Source organism: Pagrus pagrus (assembly GCF_965226575.1).
Source record: "Pagrus pagrus genome assembly, chromosome: 17".
NCBI classification, from domain to species: domain Eukaryota; kingdom Metazoa; phylum Chordata; class Actinopteri; order Spariformes; family Sparidae; genus Pagrus; species Pagrus pagrus.
The window spans coordinates 20,096,332-20,120,449 of record NC_140201.1 but is presented as its reverse complement, the minus strand read 5'-3'; the positions used below and the strand labels follow the sequence as shown (position 1 = coordinate 20,120,449).

Sequence of the window (24,118 nt, the reverse complement as noted above, 5' to 3'; positions counted from 1 at the left end):
GCCATTCATGCAATAATAGACACTATATAAATAATCCAGGGTGCTCCGACTTATGCCGGGTGGCAATAATGCTCAGGTATTAATATTTCAGATAAAAAGACCTCCATACTTCTCTTGCACTACCCCATATTGCAGGCTAGGTCCTGAAAAGACAGCTTGGCCTCCTTTCTCGACTTATAATCGATCGAACTGAATGTGCCCTCAGTTTCTCAGCTGATAGGATGCTAGAGGAGAATTTAGAGTATGATGACGTCAGATAAAGAGCATGAAACAAAGACCTCCGTGCAATTAAAGTAAATGAACGGCTTAGCAATCATTAATTCATATTTGTGTGCTGAGGGACTGTATACAGTAGGTTTCACTGGAGGCAAACTTTTTCCTAGAAGCTTATGCAAATGAACTTACTCACCATCCTCCCTCAGTATCCTTGGATACCAGTTATTTATTCATTTTGGTCTCCTTCAATGCTGAGCCGCCGTCTTTCAGAGCAACGCAGCCAAATCAGGTGACGATCATGAGTCTCAGCCTGGCTCTGCGGTATCTGCTGTTCAATCTGGCACACACACACACACACACACACACACACTGAAAAACACTGGTGTGAATTTCATGGTGTGGTGAGAACAATTTATCCGTTGGCCAGAGATCAGATGGTCAGGAGGGTTCAATACAAGGCCTCACATCAAAGCTGATGTTTATTCACAGACAACAGCTAAAAACTCACCGTCCTCTCTCCTGTTTCAAAGAGAACATCTGGTCCTGTGCACGCTTGAGTCATTAGGGGTGGTGACGCTTGCTCCAACTGTGGAACTGGGGTATCTCATTGTTTGAAAGCCCTCCAGATTCTGATGCACTGAGTTAATAAATGATGTCAGTCTATGTTGGAGTCACGTTCAAAAGGAGAGATTAGGATGGCAACACTGATTGTACTGGTAAGATAATGAGTCAGTGAAATCGCACAGCCACGAGTGAGACGCCCTGCACACAGCTTAGACAATCATCTTTACACTGCTGTGCACCAAAAACAACAGATGCCACCATTTGTGTGCTGCAGAAGCCTCGAATTTCAAGATATCTCCTCAGGACCTGCAGCAGCACCTGTTCACTCACCAGATGGGGGCAAACCCACAAAGTCTTTTTTGTCTTCCTGTTTACCATTTTAGTTACATTTGTGACAGTTTAAATCCACTGTATCACTGTGTACGACTCATTAGTGGGGAGGGAATGTGCGCAAGTGTTGCTTTAAAGAGACGATATTTGAGATATTCTGTCTGAAAATCAAACGTTTGTTTACCTGTGTGAGGTGGGAAGCTCATTAAAATACATAAACACGAACATAACAACATAACAGAGTGAATCATTATAATGAGTTCTGGCTGCAACTAACAAGCGTTTCCATTATCAGTTAATCTACCAATTATTTTCACCATTCAAGGTCTAGTTTGTAAACTTTAGCTGAATAAAAATCCAAATCGAACTAACAATATCAACAGTGTGAGGAAAAAACAGTGTCACGTAAAAGACGTGTGTATTGTATTGCAGAGATATCTACTGAACCTAACATGCTAAGCAGCTAGCTCCAGCCTCTCCAGTCCAGAATGCTAGCTGCACTGTTAACTGGGCTAACAGCTACAGTTAGCAGCAGTTCACAACAGTTAGCAGTTACTCTGGTGATATGCTGCCCCTTTGATTTGAGTGTGAATTCAAGAGGTGACCCATTCTTACATATTGCACCTTTAATCGATTAATCATTAAGTCAATAAAATGGAAAAAAATGATGGAAAAATGTTGATGTGACGTCTTTAAATTGCTTCTTTTGTCCGACCAACAAGCCAAAACACAGAGACTCTTCATAGCTCCATGATGAGCCTTACACTAGTTTTATAATAACCTCCCAATCAATGAGCTTCAGTTTCTTATAATAACTCTCTGACGCTGGTTCTTCTCCATCCTCCCCTGCAGAGACAAACTGTTTTGTTAAGTGAAAGCTAAAGCACTCTCACACCACTAAAACATAAAGTGCTCACTTTTTCTGTTCTGCCTTTCCATTCATTATCTTTTACTTCCTTTTCATCTGTGTGGCGCTCAGTCTCCACCTAACAGGAGGGTGTCGACCACTGCAGCACCACTTCTATGTTTCTATGCGTCTCTTCCTCTGTGATCGACTACAGATGGCACAGGTGCATTCTGGTACATGGAGTCTACGCGGACTTTCTTTGAATGTGTGCCTGGAGACTCTAATGCTCAAATATGTGTGTATGCAGTAGATGAAGTACAGTATGTTGTGCCTATATATGTTTTTTCTTTTGTCTCACTATAACATAGTTTCGGCCATATTTAATTCATTCTGCTTACTTTTCGAATTTACAAATCTTACAGTATCTGCAGTGTTAATAATGTATCACCACAGGGAAGTTGAAGTGAAAACAAAACTGCGTTTAATGTTTCCATGCCATTAAAAGCCGCCTATGTGAAGCGTGTTTGGCAATGCTGGGCAATGTTTGACGATGTGAAAGTGGCAGTCAGAAGAGCCACTTCTCAGACACAGCCACAAAAACAGGAAGAGCTATATTTATTGACATTAAACTCTTCCTCTGCTTCTTTTTTAAGTCGGGCAAACAGTATTCAAAACATTTTTAGAAAGGCTAAATTAAAAGAAAAGTGAAGTGACTAGGCTCCTCATGTCTGACCGGCATTAAATGTGTTAAAAACAATACACTTTTCAAAATATTCTTTGTTTATTAGTTTTCATAAATAAAGATGAAACATTATGTGTATAAAAGTACAGGAAAAAATGCACCTTTTTAATCTTTAATAGGTGGCCTGTTTCATTCTCATAAATTCCCTCTGCTTCAACAGCCTGGGTTAAAACTTTTTAATGAAATAAGAGCATTTGTGAGCTTAGGAACAGACATAACTAGTCACTGGGCGATATGGAAGTTTCCCATTACGATTATGTTGTCCAACATAATTACGATTCACAATATTATCCAGATAATCATCAAAATATTTTCAAAACTTTAAAATTAAAACTGAAAGTTTCATACCGGAATCAGTTTGCATTTTGTAAGGAAACGAATATTTTTGTTGCATCACACATTGGGCACAGTTCTTTTGTGAAAAACAATCTATCAAAGAATCTTATATAAGTAATCATGAAACACAGAGTCGTCCTGCACAAACAAGGATGAATAAATGGTGGTTACCTCATCTCCCTGTCGTTTTTAGTTCGGAATCCATAGTATTCACACATCTAAATTAACTTGTTTTTGTGGGGGACACATTGTCCGAGCCAAGCCTTCAGCCATAGTGACAGGCTGACCAACCACTGAAAATAAATCAGGAAACTGATATAGCACTGCGTCAGTGAGCTAGACAGCTTTTCCAAGTCATTCATGTGAGGATATTCACAATTATCCTGGCAATGACTAACTTATTGTGTGTTTTTTAATTTTTTTTTATCACAACCCAGGATAAAATCTTTCATCATCCCATCCCGAGACTAAAAAGTGGGCTGATAGGCTACTAACAAAACGATCAAAGGGCCAGAGTGAGGTCTTTAAGGGGCCACATTCGCCCCCCTGAGCCACCAGTTGAATAGGTTTGATCTACTGCATGTTGATGCTGAATTAACTGACAAATAACTTTATAATGACAAAAAGAAATATGACATTAAAGGTTCTACATGCAAGAAATTTAGTTAAAAAAGACCAACAGAATATGAAGGAATAACAGTTTTGAAGTTAGCCAGCTAGCCTCATCCCGTCCCAAAACTCTTGTGGTAGCGGTGTAAAAAACAACGTTCCCCCTGCGCTCTGAGCTCTGTGCTGCTAGCTGCGCGGCTGACTGAGCTAACTAGCTAACAGCAGCTACAGCTGGCAGCACTTAGTGGTTACTCTGGTGATATGCAGGCGGCCACTTGCCAGTTGGCCAATTCATACACATTTCCCCTTTTAATGATATGGGCAGTGGTGGTATTATTAGCTACTAGCATGCTGGTTATCTATAAAGCAAATCATTATACACAGATGATTGTACCCTCTAGGTCGTCCTCATGACCAACTAAGGCCACATTGTTGCTCCTCTGAGCTTATTTTGTTGCTGGCAGACACTCCTTCATGTTTTCTTTTTTCAGAAGCCACAAACATTTCTTTTGATCAGCCAAATCGGCGCACAAGAACTCTGTGTGAACCTGATTTCATCATTTCTTTCTCCCAAAGTTGTAAGCACTTCTTGCAGTTTACAGAGGCAAAGCTAATTCTGAATCGCTTTGTAGTCTGATTGCATCTTTCTCGCACTAATCCGACCCAACAACCTGCTCAAATATTAATAATGGCCGTCGAGGTGAAAGTTCATCAACTGGACTCCTCATACACCCAAATACAGTAACCTGATTCTGCCCTAAATTTGGCTGTTGTACAAACTGTGCCGGAGTGTTGCAGGGCAGCATTTGCTCTTCAGCTCTGTTACTCTGTCCCAGTCCCCCGGGTGGGCTGCCATGAGCACTGTTCTGGGTACAAGACCACCAGACAATAGACATTCTGTCCCCCCGAACACACACACATAGTGACAATTTAGCCACGGCTCATTTAACCGTGGCCTTTCGTCCGGGCTGCGACCCTGAAGTGAAGGTCCTAACGGGAGTTTTCAGCAGGCCAAATTCTTACAGAGTGACAAGGACACACACAAACACTTGTCAGAGTTTCATATGTCAGCTTGTAGCCGCTCTTACAGTAAACACATAAACAGCCTCACACTCAACGCTGCCTATAACCACAAATAATGTGAGTTTCCTTCCCCTCTGCAGCACAGTAGCAAAACGATGCTCGGCAGTCACCCACACACTTTGTAAAAATACCCTGCTGCACATCCTTACTCACCATGATTCACTTTCACACCGTGTGGACAGAAAAAAAGTCACTCAGATGCTGAAACAATGTCAAACACAATACGACTCTGCAGCGCACACACACATGGATACACAGCACAACACACACACACAGAGACTAGTTGCCCCCTCCTCTTATTGCCAGCAGGCTAGTGGGAGATGTTAGTCAAAGGGGGAGGGGGTGCTGTGAGGACATGGCGAATGTGTGTGTGTGTGTGTGTGTGTGTGTGTGTGTGTGTGGTAGGGGTCTTTGTGAGCGAGCGAGGGAGGTAGGAGGAGAAGGGGGGAGGGAAGGAGGGAGGGGGGACAGAGCGTTCTATTTCTCATAGACCAACAGCTGCTGTCTTTAGTGCAGAGAGGGAGAGAGAGAGAGAGAGAGAGAGAGAGAGCGAGAGAGAGAGAGAGGAAGAGGGAGGGCTGTGTGGCGTGAGGCAGTGCGTGTGCTCAGTGTTTAGGTGAATCCACAGCCCTCTGGCTCACAAGGATAAAGGACTCTCTCCAAGGAAGACAGAGAAAAAGCAACACAAGGACTCTCTTTCCTCTTTTTTGCCGCCTTTCTCCTCATTTCATTCTCTCACGAGCCACACCAGCCGCTGGTGTCTGCATTCTGTCTCTCTCTGTCCCTCTCTTTTGTTCCCCCCTCTGCATCCATCTGTGTTGCACCTCGGTCCAGAGAGAAGGAAGGAAGAGCAGAGTCAGAGGCATCATCCTCCCCTCCTGCACGCCCAGCCGGTAAGCCGAGAAAAAACGCTTCATCTTTTCCCCTTCGTTTTTACCTCTCATCCGTTTAGCAGGAAGTCCCACCCTGCACCTCGTAAGAGAGGCTGCGAGCTGGAGGAGGAGGCTGAGGCTGGAGGATGGATGTGGGTTAGACTTCCAGGCTGAGGCTGGTGGCCGACTGGTGCTTGGTTTTCTCGGTGGTGGTGGTGCTCGTGGACATGGAGGACTAGTGTGGCGTTGGATGTGGCTCGACCACGTCAAACCCCGTGGGGCTGGTCAACTGGGGCTTGTCCTCTTTCACTGCAGTGCTTAGAGAGAGCGGCACGGTCACTGCCACAGCCACAGTCAAACACACACACACACACACACACACATCTACACACACACTTGAGCAAAGATCTATTCTCTCTGTGTATCCAAATATGCTCGTGTGTGTTGATGTGTGTATATTTTCACTGAAGGATGATGGTTTGGTCACAGGACATATGTGACCTAGAACCATCACAGCACATAGCATCATATATCACACTGATGCACTCCACTGTTCTGTGAGCAATGTGGGCAAATTGCATGTCAAGCTCCATTATCGCACACAGGAAATCACACAAAAGAGGCTCGGTCTTGTACAGTGAGGTGAGGTGTTGGAGCTGTGTGTGTATGCGCGATCGTGCAAGACGCCTGCTAAAAACAATAGCCCAGATTGCGCTGCTGATCAGAAGGGGTGGATGCATGCGACTGGAGTGGAAAAAACAGGGAGGAGGGAAGGGGAGAAAAAACTGAATGGAGGGGTGAATGAATGAGGGAAAGGAGGAGAGGGCTGTAGCTACCTGCCGTGCTACTGTGTGACTCTGCAGGTCTTCTTTGTGCGTGCGGGGGAGAAGGAATGAGATGGATGGATGAGAGATTGATAAATAGTGAGGCGGAAAACGAAAGCATGATGAAGTGCTGTGTGTGTTTGAGTGTGTATGGGCGTGCGGAGGGGGGAGAAACAGACGGGAGAGGTGTGTAATTGAAAGATCTGGGCCCTGTCTATCCCTCTGTAATCTACTGACTCTGGTTATAATCCATACGAGTGGATTAAATGATGATTTACTGCCATGTTGACTTTCACGACACACACGCACACCCACACACACACACTAATTTGGTGTCCGAGGAGGTCATGTTGCAGTGTCAGTGTGTTCTGTTACAATCTCATCTTCTCTTATTGTGTAGTGGCTATATATATGCTTATTCATACATTTTTATACGCAGACATATATACATATACAGTATTATGCATGCACACACACACATATTTACATTTATCAGTAGACAGGGTGAAATTAGCCAAATTATCATCATGTGTATTTAAAAATACACACGTATACTGATATTTCTACATACCATGTATTTATTTTGAAATCACACATTCATATGCATCTACATATAGATAAAATATGTAAATACGTACGCTTGTCCTTATTCGTGGCTGTCATCCGAACATGCTTACATACACTGATTGATAGGCTTTGCTCTGCACTGTACGGTCATGAATCAAAATATGCAGATCATAACCCATTTACATGTATGAATAAACAGCAAGCTGCACCGTAACATCAAACATGCGTGTGCTCTGCGTGCACGAGTGTGTTAATTAATGTGTGTGTGTGTGTGTAGAGGGGTGCTTTTTCGGTCTAAGATGGAATGGTGGCTGCTATGGTATTTACTCCGCTGTTGCTAGGACACTCCCTTTGAACATTTTAAGCGAGCCTTTTCATTGGCCCGCCGCGATGATGCAAGATTCCCTCACCCCAAATCTTTCCTGAGCGCCCATAGAAACATGCCCGTCTGCATTTCCTCCTCTCCTCCTCGCTCCTTCTCTGTCACTCTTTGTCTCACACACACCCCTTCGCTATCTCCATCTCCGTCTCTATCCAAGCATCTCTCCCTGTGCATTCCCTCTCCAGCGCCGTCTTTAACTCATTAATTCGTCGCTGCTCTCAAGATTTCCCTCAACCGGTCTCCATCACCTCGGTACATTCTGTCACTTCCCTCGCCCTCGTCCAGTCAGAAATGCTCGCCGCAAAATGGTGTTGACAGCATGTGCACGATCGTTCTGTCCTGCTGTCTTGCAGGGGATTAGTGTCTCAGAATGTCCTGTTTCCTCTGCCCGTGTGAGGTGCGGTATCTTAGGTTGCTTTAGCATGTGTCAGGATTATCAGGTTTGACAAGGCGGAAGACAGGAATGGGGGTTTGGGTGTCACGTCTCTTTATATTTCTCTTAATGTACATCCCCTAACCTTTTCTCCTTAACAGTACGAGCACCGTTATGTGAGCTACGTCTTCATGTTACCACTGCAATTACCCCCAAGTTCACAGCTTCTCAGCATTTCCCATGATGACACACATTTCACGCCACACATGTGTGTAATCTTACAGCTTCAGCATGTCAGTTATAACATGTTGAGGGACTGGGAATAGAGGATGAGGGTATGTAAGGTTAGAACGAGTGAAAAAAGGAGAGATGGGAGGAGAGGATGGGCGATGTTTGTCTTATGTGCGGCTTCTCCTTTGGAGCACTGTCAACAGGGCCCATCATCAGGTGTAAGTCTGTGTAATGAGCTCCTCCAGCCGTCACTGAACTAGACACGCTGAGGTCGCAGCATAACCCAGATTCAGAGTGCGTGAATAAGGCAGATGAGTGACAAGTACAATGACACAGAAATGTGTGCGAGTACTTCAAAGTGTCATGGTTCACGGCTGAAAAAGAGTTTTGTCAAAACATTTTGACACTGAATAGATGCTAATAGGACAGCCTGAAAGAGCATTTTGAAGACTGAAGTGTCAAAATGAAAGTTAAAGACACAAGAACATTTGCTGCTGTCTGCATTGTTTGCTGAACCGAGGACGTAAATATTTCCTTGATTCAATTTTATTACTGTGAAAGATTCTTCCTTCTTTTCAAAGGGGCACTATGTAGTTTTGGAGAATAAATTTAAAGTCAGAAAATAACGTCCCCAGAACACTGTTTGAAGCTAGAAAGGTGGCAGGGTCCGCCACATATTAACAAAGTAAAACAGTATGAAATTGTGTCGTCCTTTAAGGTCAGTTTGTTTATTTAGGTATATAACAAATCTATCAATGAAGATCTTTCTCTTCTGATTAAAATGTCTTCCCCAAAACTACAGAGTGCACCTTTAATCATCCTTGAATCTCCTGAACTCGCCCTCACCAAAAGAGCAACAACGATTCAGTGGTGGATTATTGCTTTTTTCTATTTACAGTAGAAAAGCTTATCAGACAGACTTCCAGTGGCCTGACATAAGAATCAAGTGGATTGACAGCCATGTTTGGTTCAATCCTTTGATTAAAACACAGCACCATCCATATGTGTGTCCATGTGGTCCGACTGATTTCCTCAAAAAGTGCCTGAAAATCCAGGTTTTGTCTCCACATTCCTAATCTTGTTTACTGACCCACCCATCTGTCCACCAGTAACATCTGTCATTCAATCGTCTGTCACTTGAGCTTACACGCTTGCTCTTGATGTTCCTTTTGTTTCCATTGGAGTTCAGACCAGTATTGTAGCCGGGGCTTAGTTAATTTCTGAAAATTGAGACCTGATCCGTCTCCACCTGGTAATCTTTTGGTTTTTAAGCCAGTATTGTCAAAAGTCAGGGATTACTCCCTCAGATCAGAGATGATCCAGTTAAAGGGGGACGGTGTTGAGTGACGGAGGGAGCAGGGTGGTGACGGATGGTCCACTTATAGCAAGGTTTGAAGGTTATATCTATGCAAAGAGTACATTCAATACATACAACTTTGGGTCAGAGAACTGCAGATTACAGAGAAATGCTGCCCATGCAGAAATGAAGTCTCGTGATCTTAGGTTTCCTCAGACAATGGTGCGACATTTTGGGAAATAGGCTTATTCTCTTTCTTGCTAAGACTCAGCTCAGAAAAGAAGATCAATTCAACTCTCATTTCAGCTTAGCTGTATATAAAGACTGGAAACAGGGAGAAACTGCTGGTCTGCCTCTGTCCACAGGTAACAAAACCCACTTCTAAAGCTCAATAATTAACATGTTATATTTTGTTTGTAAGAAAATTCATCTTTGAGTCTCGTTCCCAACTCGTCAAATACTGACGCTTTGGGATTGTAGGTTAGGGTTGGGTAAGTGTCAGTATTTGGCAAGCTGGAAATAATACTCAAAAATCAACTCTTTTATAAAGTGAACCTTTAGTCTGTACAAAAAGTAAGTGCAAAAACAACAAGTTGTTTGTGATTGTGATTATGTGCCAAACTATTTCTTGGCCAGAAAGAGTAACTTCCTGAAGTCTCCGCTGGTTTGCTGGCAACCTTATGTTGACAGCGAGTTTTTATACTTCTAACACTTTTAACACTTTTTTTTACAGAATATGCCAATCGGGTGGATTTTGTCACTGTTAAACAGAACCAGACTAAATGGTTCAACCTGCTTCCTCTTTATGCTAAGCTAAGATAACCAGTCGTTGCTGCTTTGTATTTTATCCGTACAGACGTGAGAGTGGCATCAATATCCCACCTAACTCTTGGCAAGAAAGCAAATAAGTGGAATCCCAAAACGTAGAACTATTCCTTTAAGACAAATGAAGGAATGAAAAAGTGATGTCACTTGTTCACTGTGCGCTTCAAATTGAACTCCTGAAACCTGTTTTGTATCTTGAAAGAAAGAGGAACAAAGATCCTCTAAAGTTGACGATGAAATAAAGGTGATTCTTTAACTCTCCACTCAACTTTTTTTTTGTTTTTTAAGAAAATTAGACTTAAGACTCAATAACTTGATTAAAAAACTTGCCTAACAAGTTTGGAACTGAGGGACTGTCTAATTGAGCACTAACCCACTGAATCAGTGAGAAAATAGATTTAGCAGACAGTGAGATTTAATTCACTTTGACAAGGGAGCCAAGATCTGATAACTTTAAGATCATATTACTTAACTCTCAATACTGGATGGCACTCGTGGAGACGACTGAAAAGTCTTATTAAGCGCTGTTATCATCCTCGTTACGGTGTCCTGCTGAAACTCTTTGAAATGTGCGATATCACATCCAATAAGACACCCAGACAGGCCACAGTGAGTCCTCTCCTTCCTCTGTGGGTCTCCTGCTAACCGGACATGACTTGTCTGACTGTGGCAATAAAAGAGGAGTTTCAGGATGTAATCAGATTACTTTAGATCTGCTTTTGTGAGGGCTTCCTACAGTATCATGGCCTGATCAGATCAATCGCTGTCCACTAACGTCAATAAACAGCCCAAACTCACGCCCCCAGGTCCCGTTTAAGATCAATATCCCCAATTCAGTGGGTAGGTGAAGCCAATGTAGGCCGATGGAAGACTAAAGAGGGCAGAGCGGGAGGACAGGAAACGAGACGGTATTGCAATTAGGGTGTAATAAGTGAAGAGACAAATTATCTACTTAGCGATGGTATCTCAATCGAGGCTCCGGCTCTCTTAATAAGTTCTGGTGGATCACCACCAAGTGTTTGATTACTCAGGCTGAAGGTAAATACACTTAGATGAGAGACGAACAGTTTAACTTGGATTTAACAGTCATAATTGGGAGTGTGTTTGACTAAACTGTAGATCATGGTCTCTCTCCTGAATCTCTCCCCTTATTCAGTTGACTGTGGGATGACCTTTTTTCTGCCATTTTAAACTGCCAACCAGCACCCTTAAAGCTGCTGTAAGTGATACATTTTAATTAGAATATGTGTTATATAGCTTTATACTTCAACAGTAGACACTGTTGACAACACTGTGCTCAGTGCAAAACGGACAGGAAGTTAGCTAAAACCAGGATGGAGGGAAATTATTTCAGGATTTGCACACGAATCAAGACCTTTTATCACCATGCATGTCATGAACGCAGCATTTACGTTTCCAAGGGAAGAAGTAAGAGTCCTATCTCTTCCGCATGAAAGCTAACCGTTAGCCTAACAGAAGGAGCTACAGGCGTCATAGCCTAGCAACCACCTTGACAACCACATGCTGGTTGATTGACGCACATACAGATGAATCAGTGTTGAATTCAGAACCGTGGTGCATACCATAGTGTATAAACTATGACTTAGATAATAATGAGCAGGTGGGAACATGATAAACGTCTATGTCAGCGCTGAAAATGAGTCAGATATATTGATTATTATTATAAAAGTGGTGAAAACTGGGACAATTTGGTGCTTTACAGGTCAATGTCGGGACATCTTGTTTGCTCACAGCCCGAACCGTAATTCTCCAATCCTAGTTTTGTGTAGAGGATGGTGTCTTCTTTAAGTTTTTCAAAAACCAAAAACACACAAGTAAAGGTGTAAGGACTGGATTATCTTCTCCAATTTACGCTGCAATTATTAACATGTCCGGCTAACTGCTTACTACAGTTATGTTGCTGATGTAGAACTACTTTTGGAGCCGAAGCGAAACAAAATAATATTAAACATGAACAAAATTACATTTTTCGTATTTGTTCCATCCAGGTTTGTCGGAAAAATTTCAGGACTGGGACAACCATTGTATTCTATATCTACAGCGTTGAGTCCTGAAAGACGCATATATCCGAGTTGTAGCTAGCATTAGCGGCTCTGTCAGGCTCTTCATTTGATTCAGGGAAGTTTACTTTCCAGCAATAGTCTATGTGTGTGTGAGTGTGTGTGTGTGTTTGTGTTCACATGTATGCCAGGTCTGCCGTGGGCCCACTGGGCTGCTGGCAGTCATGCTTGTGTTCAGTGTTTGATCAGGCTTGTGAGAATATTCACATAGATCCTCTACCTTTTTCCCTGTCTGTGCACATGGACACACGCGCACACACGTGATTACTAATTAGTTAGTTAGGTATCTACTGTTTATAGTCATCATTAGCATGTTTTTTATGAAACAACAAAGACAGAATATGAATGTAACTCCAAAATAAATCAGCGGACAGAAATAAACCACACCAACAGCCAAGATCTCAATCATTCACACCAGGGATCCACCAACACATCCCAGATCCACTTTTATTTTATCCTGTTCCATCAATATTTTTTTTTCCTGCGTCAGCTCGAGCCCATACCTTACATCGCAGCCAATTTCCCATATTTGAGAGCTGCTGCTGCTATCCTGCCCCTCCCAGTGGGATAGGGAGTAGTGTAACACTGCATCCTCTGCCATGTGAGACACACTGCAGCACATTGTGATGGAGCATCGCCTCCGTCAAGGACACGCCGGCTCTCCCCGGTATGTATAGGGTAGATGACTTCGACACAGCGAGCTGAATATAGATTCTAGGTCACGCTGAGGTCAAAGGTTGCCCCATTCATTCATTTTCTGTGGTCATGTGCTGCGGCCGAGGGATTGAGACTCACGCTGTGTCCCAATTCCACACTACATAGTAATAGTATGCAGCATGTGCTTACAAATGTTCACAGGAATAGCTGTTAATATGTTAAAAATACTGTCCTTCCTGTGAGCCTGATAATCCGACCTAGTAACCCTTTGGTCCTCACTCCATTATTCTCTCTGACATTGATTTTGTTTCTAGCTTTTAGTTCACTTCAGAGAGGTTATTTTACAGTAGTGAGTGACGTATCGGTAAAGCTTACATGATTTTCAGACAACATGGAGCTGTAATATCACTAAGGTAGTCAATATAAAGATTTTTTGTATCCCTGGAGAACAAGTTAAAGGTCCAGCATGTAGGATTTAGGGACATTTCAGGTTGTAACCAACTGAATACTCCTCGTCTCATACTAGCCTACGCCGAAAACTTGAAATGTCCTCTCAACAGCCAGTGTTTGTCCATCATGGGCTACTGTAGATACATGGCAGTGCAACATGACAGACTCTGTGGAAGAGGACCATGGATGTGATAAGGAAAATCTGGATAAAGCATTCCTATGCTGCTCAGTGGTGCATGAGGCCATAAAAGTCTAACTTCCTGAAAATAGTCTGGATCTTCCGCATAGCTTCCTCATTGTGCAGCCCATAGAGCGTGCCCACTAGAGACTTTAAACAGCTGTGTGGCCAACTTCCTGTTTAGCCCTCTGCTAACTTGATTGGGAATCAAACAGTTCAATGCCGCAGCCCTTCTAGACTTTCCAAATGTTATCGAATGGCTCAAATTCTGGAGGTGAAATTCTTTTTGTGGGATTGTGACCCTCAAAGAAATGTATCTAGCAGGTTAACAGCTGCTTCTTTCACAATGTTAGCTCATAGCTAATTGGTCTGGCACTGTTCCTGGAGGCTTGGAGAGGACCTGCTCCCTTTGTAGATATAACAGGCTCATTGTAAGGTAATGGAATGATTCTTTCGGGTGATTGTAGACTACTGAAAACACAATTATTAATATATTTCATATCTGTCATTAAATCCTACACACTGGACCTGCAACAGTTGCTATTTATATTTAAGTTGCACAAGAGAGGTTGTCAGTTGTCACCATTTTTCTGGCTCCGGCACAGGTACATGGATGACGTCACCATCTGTATCCACAAGGCTCTGATCGGCTCAGCTGTTTTTTACAACCAAGGAGACAGCCGTTCATGAGCACAACACTAAAGCTACAGGAATTGCTGAAATGTGATTCAGAAGTCTGTTGTTTACCGTACGAGAAAAAGCTGAATGTTTTTCCAAAGATTTGAAACTATTTTTGTTTTTCCAAGATTGCTTCTGGGGCTCTTTTTGCTAATCTTACTATTGTGCGTGTGCAGCAGCATGGCAGGCACTTAAGCATGCATCTTGACTAGTCGTTGCTATATTTAGTAGTTTTTTCAATTTGTACACACTTCAGACTCAAAACCTACTGAGATCTTGAAGAAGTCCTGGTGCTTTAGACACGTAACACAACGCTCTTCACAAATTAAATGCACGATTAAGTTAAAGACGAGAACAGTGGCTGACGTGCATGCGTGCAACGAAACCATACAGTAGGCAGGGAGGTGGGCAGACGAAAAGACAGAAAGATGGACAGACGATGAACTGAAAGAGTGAAGGAGAGCTGAAGGAGAGAGGACAATCACAAGACAGCGAGACGCCGGGGAGTTGAGTTCAAACTGCTTTTATGTACTGTTTTATAGTAGTCCTTGTCGCTCGCCCTCTGTTTTACACACACGCTCTCCCCTTCTCTTTCTCTTTCTCACACACACACACACACACACACACACACACACACACACACACACACACATGTTAAATCAGCTCAATGAAAACCAAATTAATTCAATTCAATTTCAGGTAAATATGCGCACACGATTTAAACCAATTAAATGTTATTTTAATCCCAATGAAATTTGCTTCACATGTACACACACACACACACACACACGTACACACAATGTCTCACAATGTAAAGCAGTGTGTAAGGAGAGGCTGGCTGTACAGACGTTTATCGCTTCTCTCTTTGTTTACAGATGGCAGGGGGTCAGGGAAGGACACGAGGAAAAAGGGGGGTGCAACAATAGTCGCGGCCATGACAGTAACACACACATACACACATCACAAGTGCATGTAGACCCCTAAAGGACCACAGCCTCCCTTTGATAGCAGCTAATTGGCATCCCGCATCACAAATAAAAACAACAAGAGCGTACTGTACACCCATCCTCCCTCTGACGGCCGGAGCTCAGAGAGGAAATGGCTCTTAAGATTGAAATTCAAGGCTGTAATTTCTCCAACTCTGCTTTTTTCAAGGTTCAAAACGCCCCTGAGCCAAATTATGGTGCTCAAATATTAATGGCTACATTAAATATAAGGAATATATTAATCTCTGTGGTAGAGGAAAGAAAGAAAAACAGAACAGGGAGACTGAATTATATTACCAAGAATCTCTCATGTTAGACACTTTGATGAGCAGGATACTGCGGATTACCAGTGCAAATGCACTTTATGGGTATAAACCTTCAGTGATATCTACACAATAGAGACATTAGAGTTGGGTTTTTATCCACCTCTGAGCAAATAAACCATGAAATCCCTCAGTTGGTGCCCCAATTCTTCATTTCAGTCGAAAGAAATGATCACACTGAAGCATGTTACACAAGGAAAATGGATTCAAGTGCAGCTTAAACATGCCCTCTCTCTCTCTCTCTCTCTCTCTCTGTCATTTCTGCTGTCACTCACTCTATCCTCCCCTTTTTCTTTGTCAGCCTCACAACACAGAATCACAATGCTCATTTGCAATCGCCCTTTCATGAGGCACCATGCGCCGTGCCGGACTCAGACCCAGCCAGTGTGTGTGTGTGTACGTGTGTGTGAGAGATGGAGAAGGGGGAGGGGTGATGCTGAGGAATCGTAACCTCCTCCTTCCATTTCCATCTCTCTTTCTGCTCTCCGGCGCTCCGTCCTTCGCTAGCTCTCACGCTCGGCTCCCACTCTGCCCTTTTATTCTCCTTCCCTCCTCACCTCGGCGAGGGACAGCAGTATCTATAATTGTGTATGAATGTGTGTCAGTGTGTGTGTGTGTGTGTGTAGGCCCGAGGCAAATTGGCTGTAGCATTCCATCGTCGGTCAATCTCCAGTGATGGTCTAGCTTGGTTTGACACTGCCACCCTCCATTATACTCCTTAAACTAGCTCTTTGTCTCCTCTCCTCTCCTCTCCTTTCCTTGCTCCCTCCTTCAAATTTCCTTCTTTTTCTTTTGTCGCCTTTCTCACCTCTCCATCTCTAGCAATTCCTTTCATTCTCATCTCTTTCTTCTCCCAGCCCTTCCTTTCCTTTTCTTTACTTTCTTTTTCTTTTCTCCTATCTCCTTTCCTCTTCCTTTCCTTTCCCTGTCCTGGTCTCTTCTTGCTGTTGCTTTCCCTTTCTTTTCTTTTCTTTTCTTTTCTTTTCTTTGAATTCCTCTCCTTACGTTTCCTTTCCTTTATTCCTTTCATTTCCTTTCACCTTATCTCTCTATGGGATCATCTGCCATTTTCCTCCCAACCTGCCACCAGGATCAGCATGATCTTACTTACAGTAATGTACAATATACTTACAGTGTACATTATACCATTATAGTCAGCCTCCAAAAGTGGCTCTATACTCTTTCTCCAAACAAATCTGAGGATTAACTGAGTTCAGGGTGGTGTTTAGTTCACTGGACATCCTCTTCATTTCCCCTCAAATCTTTCCTCTCCAAACACACACATGAGCAGGCGATTTAACTGCCTCCTGCACTCGTCTCTACCTTTAGGGAGAATATGCTGAGAACAAAGCAGAGAGGATAGAGGGAGGATATAAAAGACACACGAATAGAGGAAGAGGTCAATAGGGTGTGCGGTGAGAAGATGAGTGAATGAACAGCTGCATAAAAGAAGGGCTTGGAGTGAAGGGAGGGGAGTGTTGAGAGAGGGCGATAGGTTGGGAAAGAGTGAAAGAGATGAAGAGAGGGAGCGAGGATAGGAATAATCACAGGTTTTTCTTAAAGAAGGACCTGTTCAGTGAGCAGAACTAACATGAACTAAGTAGCAAAGACTCTCACCAAAACAGACAGATGACTTTGTGATCTCTCCCTTCTCCCCCCTTTCTCACAGCCTCTCTCTGAAACACTTATCAGCTTTGAAGTTGCTGAAAAAGCAAATGTAGTTAAAGATTGTCCCTCCAAATTGCCTTGACCTCTCCTTCAGTGCCTCCTCTCTGGAGACTGCGGAGTAGTCTAATATTTGATTAGCATGACACTGATTCATGATGAGGCCCCTTAAGTGGCAGTGCCAGTATCAAAGTGAAGTCTTCCTGGAATCTGATTGATTAGTTTTGATTTTAAAGGACTGTTGATTATTGAGCCTTATTCCCGACTCATCAAATACTGACGCTTTGGGTTGGTTGGTCGGGCCAGCCACCAACCCAAAGCACTAATATTTTCTCATACAGCAGCACTGCATTCCCCCTCTGTCTGAAATGCTCTGTTTTAGCTCCTGTCCCTTTAACGCCCCTCTCCTGATTGGTCAGCTCACACAAGCCTGAGCCGCACCACTCACTTTGTCTCCGGTCGGCTCTGTCGTGTTTTCAGCTTTCAGTTAGCTTCACTTCTACCGTGTCTGTATGCATAAATGATGCAAATGTGTGACACAGTGACATCACAGTGTGATGTCATCAAGTCACAGACTTGAAAGTGGGACTACTGACGAGGCGTTTCAGGCACTCCAGGAGCGGTGTTTTCTGTTAGACATCACTCTCATAAGAGAATGTTTATCCCTCCAGGGACTGCGGACTGCAACCATGAATGAACCTTTAAGTTCAGCATTGAATCGATTATGGAGCCTTTATGTTGCAACTTTACATTTCCTTTGGTTCAATTTTAAATGTTATCTTGCAGCAAAGCTGTGATAATGGTCTGGTTAGGTTTAGGCACAAAAACACTTGGTAAGGGTTTGGAAAGGATCATGTTTTGACTTTTGGACATGTGCCTAGCTCTCCGTGAAAATATCCAGTGCTGGCACACTTACTGTACAAATGTTGAAACACAGTCATAAACTGCTGTCACTGGCTTGACAACCTTCTCACTGATCCCATTACCATCCCCTCTGTCCTATATGATAGTCAGGTCATTCACATGTAATGTGAAGGTGATGTGACATGTATTGAAATGTCAATATGGTACTTAGCCTATGACCAGTGAACGTATCAGTGGTTTGCACAGATGTTAACTGCCAACATTTTGTCCTGGCAACTGGGCTGCGTCTTAATCCCTATGCCACAATCCCTCCTGTCACTGAGACAGTTGGTGTTTTGTTTATCACCCATCTTAACAAACAAACCAAATCTGACTGACTATACTGTAGCTTAGAGCACTGAACCAACACAGTTATCAAAAAGCTAATTTTACACCTCTACTCTTGCATCCTGTTTTGATCGGACTGTATTCTAATATAAAAAAAAGTTTGCTGTGACTGAGAGGAACTAAATCTGATCAAATTGCATGCAGTTGCACATCAAACCTACATAAAGAGATGGAAAATGGGGTTGAGAAGCGCTGATAATGCAACCAGGTGGCATGGAGCTTAAACAGCAAACTAACACACTCAGCCAATTAGCAAAATTGAAAATAGAAATCCATCAAACTGTGTAGTCAGGGCTCTGAAGCCGGAGTAAAATTATGTGTCTGCTCTCAATCTGATCCATTAATAGTCATCACAACAGCTGCATAGAGCTGGTACTTCATTAATGATACACTGTACCTACAAAGTACTTCTCTATAGTTAAAAAAAAAAGAGAAAATCAAGGGGCCTTTCAGTATTGTCAGGCTCACTAGTAGAAGATGTATTTTACCTTAACTCTGTCCACAGGAATTAACCTCAATGTCTCAGTTCAAGTTGTCACCTCTCTTGACCTCAGCATCCTGTGCAATGCCTGACCTTTGCCCTTTCCCTGAGAGGACAAATCAATAAGCATTAGGTAATTTACTCGAGGGGAACACACATTTAAAGAAAGTCCATATATGTAACGTAGAGGAGATGTAATTCCAGAAGTGGACATTGTAGTTTACAACCTGCCAAGAGGACAGGCAATGCTTGGGTGTCCCGCACACTCTGGGGATTAAGGAGAGTTAAGTTCATCCATCCATCCATCCATCCATCCATCCAATCCACCTGATTGATAACACTGAACAGTACCCGACTGTGTGTTGCCAGGAGAATAAGAGACTGTGTTTCCCTGGCAACTATTCTTCAAAGGCCCCCGCCTCTCTCCTGTCTGCACTCTCTCATGATGAGATTCAATGATGCAAGCGCAGCAGCAGTAGCGTTAATAGTTACAACAGTCAGCGGCTAAGACGGCGCTGGAGTTGACAATGAATGAGATAAGCTTAACGAGCTTAGTCCGTTATCAAAATGTAAAAATGGGAAAGAAAGAAGCACCTTCTAGGTTCTCAGATTAGACTGATTGAGCCTTTGGAACGGTAATACTGATCATTTTGAACTGAAGCTACAAGCTGAATCTTTTGTCTCCGAGTACAAGTGCCTCTAACTGCTGTGTGTAACCTTTGCAGCACAAATGGTGTGACCAATAAGGGGCACTTAAAGGTCCAATTTGTAGGATAATAGATTGTTAAATCTCTTTCTCAACTGTCAAATAGGCTACTGGTTGGTAGGTCAGGCTGGGCACCAACCCAAAGCGACAGTATGTGACGGGTTGGGAATGAGACTCCAATCAAATTACAAATTAGACCTTTAATGCTAAAAGGCAATAAGAATTTTTTGGGAAATAATATTTCAATTGACTATAACGTAAAAGGGGTTGCTCATAGTGACAAATTATACTCTGCACTTCCTCCTTTGCGCTGCTGAGAACTTTAGCCTGTTTAAGCTAACTGGCCACCCAATACTGCTGTTTTGGTTTGTAATTTTCTATTTTGTTCACTCCTATCCCTCTTTTAGTGAAGTTTTCAGCCACACCAGGCAGTCGTGTTCAGTGGAAAGGCTCTAAAAAACCACCACACATCGACTGCGCAACACCAAATGGCAGGCAGACAAGGTTAACGGCTAGCTAGCTAACACTATGAAGCATTTAGCAGCTAAAGAGCAGATATTAATCTCAGGTCATAACAGAGACTACAATATAGACTACAATATTATTTGGTTGACATAAACACTACTTCAGATAAATGCTAACGTTGCTTCGTAGCCTATATCTGCTAGATGTGTAGCCCAATTCAGTGAATGTATGCTAACATGTTAAGCCTGTTTTACTATTATATTTACCCTAAACACTCTTTAAGTGAAGTTTACAGCCAGGCAGTCGATGTCAGTAAGAAAGCTCTTAAGGACCACACTGCCTGCCCAGCACCAAAAGGCAAGCACACAACATTAACGACTAGCATAATGCAGCATTTAGCAGCTAAAGAGCCAGATATCAATCTCAGGAGATAGCTGAGTTTAAACAGAGCTAAAAAAAGAGTGAATGTTGGTATTACATTCATTAGGTCGACATAAACACTACTTCAGATGAATGCTAACGTTGCTCCTTAGCTCTGCTAGGTATGTAGCCTAATCAGGTGAATGTAGGCCTATGCTAACATGTTCACCATGTTAGAGTTGTGATCACAGCTTCTTTCTGTTGTCCTCAAATGGGAGAAAACACTAGACTGTTAACATTTTTAGATGGAGTAGCAGGTTCAATCTGGATATATGAAGTTTCACTGCAAAGCTAGTTAGGTAATAGTATTATATAAAATATCATCATCTAAAAAGCTAATGAAGGCAAACTAGCACATCAGCCTAATTATGCCTGCATAATTATCATAGCCTTATGTTTATTTGCCCTTTGTGGCTCTTTCTTTGACCGTGATGTTCTTCCCCCTTGTTGACTCAGTGCTTCAAGACTTCTACATTCCTGTCTTTCCAGACACTGTGCCGCATGAGATGTTGAAGTTTATGTTAATTTCTCTTCCTCTCTGTCTATCTGTCTGTCTCTTTGTCAGGTGGTGGGTGCTGATGCTGTAACCACTGTGTGGAGCTGACAAGCCCTGGTTGATGCAGTGAAGTGTTCCAGAGGGATAAACACAAGCGAAGGTAGGAATGAAAAATGAGGAGTGGAAAAAAAAAGACACAGCATAGAAACACCATATGGGCGAGTCAGAGAGAGGGAGAAGCCGGATGGACGATTAAGGAGTAAGGAAACAGTGATGGGTAGAGAGGAGAGTATAGTGGCCGCATCCGTTGTGTACAGTACAGCTGCTGAATGGGTTTGATTCACAGGCCGCTGAATACCCAGTCAGCCAGTGTGCGACAGAAAGAGAGATCATTGTGGTTGGAGAGAAAGAGACACAGATGGAGAAAGGGAGTTCAGATGGTATTATTGGTGAGTTAATAGAGGTTAGACTTGGCAGAGACGAGCAGCACTGCTTCTGTGCTCACTAAATCCACACTGATGAAACTCCTGGTCGGTAACAGGAGGAATCTTTCAGTGAGAGCTGAAAGGAAGCCGGGAGGCCTCGCTCTGCTGCTTGGCTTCCAGTCTGGACCAGGTTTGCTTTTCAGACGCCATGTGGGAGCCGAGCCGTGTCTTTATTAAGGCTCGAGGAGCCCCTCGGTTTGGTTTCTCCTGCCGGACTACAGATGAGAGCTGTGTGTGCTGTGCAGTTGCATAAGAGGAGTACTTTGCTCTACTTTCACGCTGGCTGACTGCAAACATTGTGCGTGTTTGCGTGTAAGAGAAACTGAAACCGTTGGCCACCAAACACACTTCCTAATTCACAGAATGCCATGTCTTAATGTGCAAATAACAGCACGGGCTGTGATACTTCCAGTGGCTCCCAGTTGAAAAGGAAACGTGTGTTTGCGCAGCCCGATCGCCATTCCCATTCTGCCACTTGATTCGTTTGCACCTAAGGGCCACCAGTGAGACCGAACGGCGCCCTGACAGAGATGTGCTGTGACAAGACAAGGCCGGAGGAGCCGGGAGAGTGCTGCTGAGTGGTGAAATAGAGAAGTGAGGCAGAGAGGAGAGCTGGAGGGGATATTTTTGAGGAACCCATTCTGACGTCAGAACCGAAAAGAGAGAAGGAGTTTTCTCCGTTTGCGTACAAATTGAAAAAATATGAACACAAACACACATCAGGACGACACAGCCAGAGGAAAAAGACAGAAATGTAAATAACGCAAACATATCTTATGCTCTTTATACCAACAAACGCACCCGGCAGAGGAGTATCCTGTTCTGCAAACAGCTCGAAACAAAAAAACACAAAGAGCAGCATCAAGCGCGCAGCCCAAATACAGAAAACCACAGGGCTTTAAATAGATGGCTGAAAAAGAGAAGTGTGAAGTGGACAGAGATACACAGAGAGAGGCAGAGGGAGAAAGGGCGAGAGCAGAAGTTTACATCAGTCTCTAAGAAAAGCAGAGCGGCAACCAGTGCCGCCGTGGGACTGCAGTCATCGCTCCGAGCGGCGCTAACCTGGGATTTATTCGCAGCGACGGTTTCACAAAGCAGGGAAGACAAAGACAGGACGGGGGAGAAGAATCTGAGGGATAAAGATAAAGGAAGAGGCGAATTACTGGGAAAAGAGGGTAAGGAGAGAATGGGGTGAGAAGCTGAGACTCTTGATTTCCCCTTGTTTTTTAAATTTATGTTTACCATAGATGTTCTGCAATTAATACAGAGACTGATTGCTGTTCAGGTAGTAATGACTGGTGCATCAGATCACTGTTGTAAGCATCTGACCCGGTGTGTGAGCAAACTGGCTGCTTTTTTTTCCCTCCCCACATCTTCTGCTGAGACGAGCAGACGATATCACCAGGCCAACAGTATCCTGGCAACCATCAGCCGAGCTCAGCTCTCAGGATGGACCACATGCTGCTCCAGACTCGGTGTATGTGTGTTAACGTGCGTGTGTAGGTGAGGCCGGCGTGCGGCTACCTGGAACACACACTCACCTTTTCACGTGTCAGAAAGGCTCTCATGGCTTTATGTGAGGCTCCAATCTGAATCTCAGCTTGACTTCGCCTTTGCAATCACCTTGTCAGGCTGAAGCTATGAATCTGTTATTCATTTATTCATAGCGTACTGCTATCTTGGAGCAGGTGGTCTAAAAGTCAGGAGGAGACGGGGTGCGTTTTACACGTTCGGACTGATGCTCGCAGGTTACAGCAGTGACTCAGCATACAGCTCCCCTTTTCTGCCTCCCAATAGATTTTATAGATAGAGCAAACATATAATACAGTACTCATCTGAAAGAGGAGAATATCAGCAAGCTGTTTCAGCGACTGGAAAGTGTAACTCCATCTCCTGTCTAGCTGCACCTCAGTGCTGCATTGCAACACCCGTTCTTGCTGAGTAACAGCGAAACAGACCAGGCTTTTTTTTCTCCAGGACGGTGGCATCTCATAAACATGCTAATGCTGGCCATAAATCAGTCATGCAGGGGGGGAAACTGATCGGCCTCCGCTGTGTGCTAACATAGCACATGAACACGGAGGGTACGCAGAGGAAGTGAAACTTGGCAGCTAGCTCTGCTGCCGTCGTCTCTCTATGATCGAGAAGAGGCTTTCAAACTTGCACAGCTGAGACTCGTTTGTGAATATTGGATTTCACTCGGTCGTTGTGTTTATTGGGTGTTTATTGTGTTTTTTATGCAACATTCACACAAGTCCACATGTGGCCCCTCAGTCCTCTCCCTCTCTTATCCCTTAACATGCATGTTCCTTATATTTCCTCTTTAATTAGCTTTAATACTAACTGTCTGACAATATCACATGCTATATCAGTTTCTTCCAGCGCTCTATTGAAGCTAAATGATGTTCCAATGAAAGAAATATTCAAATGTAGGACTCGCACTATTTAATCAAACATCACTGTGGTATCCTTGGTAACTTCAGGTTCTCCATTATTTAAAAAATGTCTGTGGGTTTGAACAAGAGGTGGGTGGTACGATAGCTTAAGGATTACTAATACTGATACGAAACTAAGTCCTGTTTTGAGTATAGATACTAAAAAACAGATCTGCCTCATTTTACATCATAATCTAGGCTGTTTTTTAAAGGTCTCATATTATACTCATTTTCAGGTTCATACTTTTATTTTGAGCATTTAC

General features: G+C 43.2%; 1 protein-coding gene across 2 annotated transcripts in view; it reads left to right on the top strand.

Moving 5' to 3' along the window:
* Window positions 1–5,296: 5,296 nt before the first annotated feature.
* Window positions 5,297–24,118, top strand: part of fam49al (family with sequence similarity 49 member A, like) — a 36,484-nt gene continuing 17,662 nt past the window's right edge. Inside the window, exons 1-2 of one of the 2 annotated variants that reach the window (XM_084378877.1) lie at window positions 5,297–5,620; window positions 21,005–21,095. The gene's annotated coding sequence lies outside the window, so the exon portion shown is untranslated. Of the gene's footprint in view, window positions 5,621–21,004; window positions 21,096–22,435; window positions 22,596–24,118 lie in introns of those variants that run through there. The other variant, XM_084378876.1, reaches the window with a different exon arrangement.